The following is a 6,651-nucleotide window of genomic DNA, read 5'->3' as shown; positions in this document are numbered from 1 at the left end:
TTGTAGTTCTCAAACCAGACAATGTGACTGTAAAACAACATGTAAGCTACATCTTCTGTAAACATAACATTTTAATAAATTCAGCACATATTGTATGCATTTAAACAGTGCAAAGGTCAGCCAGGAATTGCAGAAAAACGCAGAAAAATCGCGGGACTTTTGAAAAATTCCAAGCTCCTGCAAATATTGCAGACTTGTGTTGAATCTGCATTAATTATTGCAATCGCAAGATCGTGATTTTCTGGAGGGACTGACAAATTGAATTTATTCATGGTTAGCGGAAACATACAATGTCAACATTTTCTTCCAGTGACTGGTTCACCCTGCACTCATCTGAGAAGATGGTATGTTCTGGCTCAGGTAGGGCTGAAATGAAAGGGACTGGTCTGGGAGAGAAGGTGGCAGCCTGCTGAGAGGCTGGGGTAGGTTTCATTAGTTGGTGTCACTTCAGGTTTAACACAGCTCAGCCTGCTGTGTGGAAGTTAAGGCTTCACACTTTACTGCAGGGGGTTTTGGATAGAAGGTTCAACTTGATACTGCTGAGTTGAAGGCTCACATCATTCACTAAAGATAAGAATAATTAAATTCAAGATATTCTGAAGTAGGTATCAAAATAGGAAATGCTCTCATCTGCTTTGTCTGAAATTCCATTTTTTTTTGTCTTACCCTGGATACAAGGCAGACTAAAGACAAATATGACTTTCATTACTAACTCAAAGGGGTAAATGAGGGTTACAAGCCTTTCTTTGATGGAGAATGCCTTCTGGAGCACAGCTGAACAGTAATCTGTGTGGCAGATGCACCAGAGTAACACACAAGTCATAAAAACAAGGCATCTGCCAGAGGCCTTGTACTGAATCACTGCACTAAACGAGAAATTTATTAATAAATGATAATTTGCTTGCTATCGCAATCTGTGCAGATGAACTCAAATGAGATAAATGACTGGCATCAAGTACTTCCTTCAATGTGCCCTTGCAGTATTATTACTTGGGGATTTAGCTGATGATGTCCTCATCCTGACTGACTTGTAATGAATGAACAAGTAGGTGTGGAGTGTCTCGCTCAAGGACACTGACAGGCGACACTTTCCTCATCAGAAAACTGACAGGATCTGTCGTTTGTTCATATGGCTTAAAATTTACTCTTTTTTTCTCACACAAGTCCTGATAACCATACTACAAATTCATCATGTCAGTGCCAAAACATCCCGTATGACTGCTCCAAATATGACTCATATGTTTCCTCAACATTTAATCAGCGACTGTACAGCTGCCATAACAATGTGTCTCTTGCCATAGTGCCCTGCCAGCCAATCATGAGTGCAATCACATCATCAACATTCAGCTCTTCATGAGTGCTGATGATGGTTTTGATCCTTTGCATTATTTTAACACAATGGTGTTCTGTAACTTAAGGTAATTTCATCCAACATTATCAAATCAATTTTGCTGGATAAAAATCATAAGTAGCATTTTGGCTGGCTGACATCATATTAGCCTGGCTCTGTTAAGCCTCATATGCAGAACCTGGTACAATGCTGTAATTCTTCCAGAGAGAACTTATAACTATGACAAACATGAGAGGTTGGTTATGGTGAAAATGCACGAACAACTTGTTTAGCTCTTTTAGTTTCTCTACAACTTCTGTCCAAGCAACAGGTTCTGTGTCGATCATGGTTTCCAGACTTTACCTATGTTGTACGCTATTATTCAAGATAACTTGATTCGAGATTAATAATAATAGATCGTGTAATTGTGCTAAAAGAAGCACAAAACCGCTGTCGCCAAACACACACCTGACTCCTTTTAAATAAACATTCACTAGCAAGGACCACGCCATGACAATATGTCGTTTAAATGTTTTTATTGTAATTCAAGAGGTGTTAGTTGTTGAGGAATGGCGAATGGATGTAAGTGGGGGTGAAGGTGGAAGAGGGATGTCTTCTGTTAGGTTGGTCCAGGAAGATGAACTTGAGATCGGGCAGAGAGAGACTCTGTGTGGGGGTTCCGTCTCATGCATTTTCCTACCCGAGCTGATTACAGGCCCTCAAAGAGTCAGAGTTAAAGTAAACTGAGTTGAGTGTGGGCTTGACAGAGATCGTTGAGATTGTTGTTGTGGATGTAGGAGCAATATGCCTGAGATGACCAGCGGCCAAGGACCTGGATTGTTTGATCTGAGATGCCCAGTCTGGCAGCTGTGGACGCAGCACCAATGCGGAGAGAATGGCTTGAGTTGTGTTCTGAGGATATGCCTGAAATGTGGAGGACTTTGTGAAAATGTTTCTGAAACCAGAATCAAGTGGCCATTTTTCCTGCTTCGGTGAGAAAGACAAGGCGTTGAGGTGATGCATTGGCTGCATACCTAGAGCTGATGTATTTGGTCAGTGGCTCGTAATGGCTGAGCTAGGAGTTGAGGTGAAAAATGTAAGTAGGAAAATGAACTCCCAGTTGGTCTGTTTTGCTCCTTCTGAGCATGAATATGAGGGAGTTGGAAGTGTGGATGATTGTGTCAGATAGGTTGGGGTGATGGGAAGGATTTTAGGTGGATGAAGTAGGTGTAAATACCTTAGGAAGCCAAAGAAAGCCAGCAGAAACATGGATTCTAGGGGATATGTAGCCTGAGCATAGAGATACAAAGGCTTAGAAGGTCGCAGGTGAGTGGCAAGCACCTAGCTGTGAGAGTGGGCTCCTGTTTACGCAAGCCTTTGATCAACATTATGACATGAGAATGACAGGTTGAAGGGCAATGGTGGCCAGTGATTAGTTTGATAATGAAGTTGATACCAGCTAGGTAGATTTGGATGGTGGACAACCACTGGATTTTTTGATTGGAATGAGCATAGGTGATGAAATTGCATATGGACATGACGTCCAGAGAGGGAGATGGCAGCAGGTAAGTGGCGTGATATGCCTTGAAGCAATTCCAGACGTGAAACGTTAGAGAGGTTTCTTAGCTGAGAAGTGAATTGGCAATGCTGTTGTGGTAACCAGGAATGTGGGCTGCTCTGAGAATGAACTGGTGTTGAGCTGAGATTAATGTGAGTCTGCGCATGAACTGCACGATGGCTGGGGAACGAGAGAACCCTTTTTTAAGGATCTCTATGACTGCAGTGTTGTCAGTTTGTATTAGTATGGACTTCCTAGACCATTCATGCCCCCAAAGAAGCGGGTTTGATGATGGGATATAGCTCATGAAGCGCGGATGAGGGAGAGTGGGACTCTGAGTCAAGGGATTTGAGCTCTGTGGGCCATGTGGAAGAGAACCATTTTCCTCCATAGTAACCGCTGAAACTTATGGAAGGAGTTGCGTCCGTGCAAAGTTGAATGACAAAATCATCATAGAAGAAAGAAATGCCGTTCCAAGAAGAACGTAAATGTTGCCACAAACGCATTTCCATTTTGCATGCATTATCCAAAACAACTTTATCATGGAGAGAGAGGATGGCTGCGGCTTTAATTAAAAGATTGGACAGGAAAGATTTGGCTTATGGAATTACGCGAATGGCATAACTGAGGTGGCCGAGAAGGGCCATTAGCTGGCGTTTTGTGCATCTGTCTACCAGAAGATAGTTTGACAGAAGTGATGCGCTGTATTCTCTCTGTGGGCAAAGATGCCTGAAAGGAAATGGAGTCCAGGTTGATGCCTAGGAATTTGATGGAAGTGCTTGGCCCTGAGGTTTTCTCTTCCGAGAGAGGGACACCAAGTTCTGAGAAAGCATGTGTAAGAGTAGTGAGCCCGTGGTGAAGAGGTGAGGATGGTGGCAATGAGGAAATCGTCGAGAAGATGAAGAATGTAAGGAAGTCTGTAGTTGTTGATCAGGATCGAGCACAAGGCTTCTGAAAGTGAGTTGAAAAGACTGAGGCGTTGTGTGAGGAAGAAATGATGATGCAGGTTGTGGCCCTGGAGGCGTCAGAAGCCCGGTGACGTCATTAGAGATGACACTGGCAGTAATTGGCTCTGGAGCAGCAGTTGGAAGTGTGGGAGGCTCGGAGATTGTTGTGGCTGGAGTCCTGATGGAAGCTGTGTATAGCTTGACCAAAGTTGCTTTGTTGTCGTTGTGGTGGAAGGTGATGCCTTTTTACCTTAAGGAATTGTTGAAGGCGGGCAACAGTCCATTTTCTGATGCTGGGCTCTGTTTGTGGACATGGAGATTCCCACATTGAATAGGACTGTACTGGAGTAAGATTGCTGGTGTTGCCGGCGTTGGTGGCGGCTCCTTCGTCTCTGTTGGTCGCTATGTTCGGCCCTCATGGAAGGAGGAGTGGAGCATCCCTGAAAGCAGCATGGGTGCTCGCCCGGCACAACAAACCATTCACTGACGCAGAAATGTTTAAAGAGGTAATGGTGGCAGTTTTGTAGGAGCTGGCTACTGATAAGTCAATGGATGGAGTGATCGCTTCAGTGAAACAGGTGCCTCTCTCTGCGAGGTCCACTAACCGGCGCATAGACTCACTGTCGGATGCTGTGCACGGAGTTATCGGTGGTCTGAGTCAGGCCAATTACTTTCCTCTGGCCATTGATGAGAGCTCCAACAACACAGATGTAAGCCAGATGTGTGTCTATGTGAGATATTTTGATGGGAAGGAGTTCAAGGAGGAGTTGCTGTCTCTAATTCCATTAGAGGGGAGCACCACTGGAGATATTATATTTACCAAACTGGAGGAATTGTTCAGGCTGCATTCACTGTCATTTGAAAAAATCAACCTCATCGTGACAGACGGGGCACCTGCCATGGTCGGAAAGCACAGAGGTCTGGTGAGCAGATTGAAGGTAATTGTGTCGCAAATGCAGGGATTGCATTGCCTCATTCACCAGAGCGTCCTGTGCGCCAGGCTCAGTGGTGAGCTAAAGGGGGTTATGGATAACTTAATTTTATCAGGGGTACATCAAGCACTCAGCACCATCTTTTCCGACAACTTGTGGCTGAGTCAGAGGAGGCCACATATGCTAACCTGCTGCTCCACAACGATGTGCGCTGGTTAAGTAAGGGCAAAGTGCTGGAGCGCTACTGCATGAGGTCAAGGCATTCCTGAGATTAAGCAAGATGCGAGCTGCAGACAACCACCTTGCCTTTCTACAAGATGAAATGTCCATGTCCAATGTAGCATTTTTAATGGATATTTTTGGCCATTTGAACCAGCTTAACCTGCAGCTACAGGGGAGAGGTAAAACATGGTTGAAAAGCTGGAATCGTTCACCAGGAAACTGGAGTTGTTCCAGTCAGACATATCAACTGGCAGGCTCCTGCACTTCAGTACACTAAAATCACAGGCATGGGGACAACTGACAGGGCTGATGGTGGATTTCATCAAACAGCTACGGGCCAACTTCAAGTCCAGGTTTGAGGACTACTCCATCCCGAAGGACATCATCGGTTTTGTCCGTGACCCACTCACTGTCCGAAGTGTGGATTTCTCCTCCCTGGCTAAAAACACCATCCCCTCGTTGGATGAGGCTGCATTTCAGCTGGTGCTTATTGATTTCCAAACATCCTCCCTGCTCAGCGATTTGCTCAAAAGTGCGCAATCCATGGATGACTTTTGGATGACATGCTCAGAGGAGCATTATTATATATTAGCCATATTCTATTTTCATTGTTGCTTAATTTTATTTAAATATTAGGCTAATTTCTTTTCGCGTTCTCCTTTTTCTTTTTTTGCTCTGTAAATTCAGGAGCGCATATGTCCCAAGTTCCCACTCCAAGCCGGTGTGCGTCCGGATTCAAGCAGATGCGGCTTTCATTTTATTTTATTTATTTTATCTTTGAGCTGAGTTTGTTGTCATTTGTTTCAAGCACATAATCTGTCAGTTCACAACTTCTCTGAATAAAGGCTCTGAATTCTGTATGAAACTGTTGTTTTGTGTAATTTAAAAACATTTCTTTTTTTAAATCAGATTTTCAATGTCATCAGGCCAGTTTTGGCCTGCGGGCCACTAGTTACCAACCACTGGTATATGATATGAAGCTTGCAAATGCAACATTTTTGTGGTTTGCAGAAATATGCCAACATTTTTTTCAGGCGACTGGGGTGGCCACATCTATTGATGTTTCAATCCTGAAAGCAATTGCTTGATTTGGCAGTTTGGGAGTGTTCTTACTTATTTTGAATCAAGGACAAGCTTCTAACTAGTACTGCTGTGACCTCTGTATGTTTTATTCTTGAGACTCTAGCTGATACTCTCATTTTCAGAAACTTATGATGAGTGCAGCCACAGACAGCATTAGCATCAAGGTTGAGTCTGTACCGTTGTGAAGCAAGTAAATCAGCAGAATATGAAAAATCTGCCCTTAAAGCGACAGTTTGACATTTTGGCAAATTCACTTATTGCCGTAATCCCTATAGTCATATGAGTAGGTACATTACCTTTAATTATCAGTGCCTGCTGTTTTGAGATCGGAGGGGCAGAGCCGCCTGCTGCGCGGCGCACAAAATGGAGGTGAACGATACAGCCCCCTCTCTCCCTCAAAATCAAATCAAATCAAATGACTCCAAAACGCTCTAGTGGAAAACACATGGCTTGCGCATTCCCCACACTATGAAATGATAATGTATAATTTAGTAACATTACAACACATGAAGCAACACATGAACTACTAACTGCACTAAACATACGCTGTTTGAAATCACTCCGCCCAGCAAGTACTGT

At 43.8% G+C, this 6,651-nt stretch overlaps 1 pseudogene; it reads left to right on the top strand.

Moving 5' to 3' along the window:
* Nucleotides 1-4,383: 4,383 nt before the first annotated feature.
* LOC144462812 (general transcription factor II-I repeat domain-containing protein 2-like) lies at nt 4,384-6,257 on the top strand (annotated as a pseudogene).
* The last annotated feature ends 394 nt before the right edge of the window (nt 6,258-6,651 follow it).

The sequence above is a fragment of the Epinephelus lanceolatus genome, chromosome 4, assembly GCF_041903045.1.
Source record: "Epinephelus lanceolatus isolate andai-2023 chromosome 4, ASM4190304v1, whole genome shotgun sequence".
NCBI lineage: Eukaryota > Metazoa > Chordata > Actinopteri > Perciformes > Serranidae > Epinephelus > Epinephelus lanceolatus.
The sequence above is the reverse complement of the archived record's forward strand: the minus strand, read 5'-3'. Positions and strand labels throughout refer to the sequence as shown.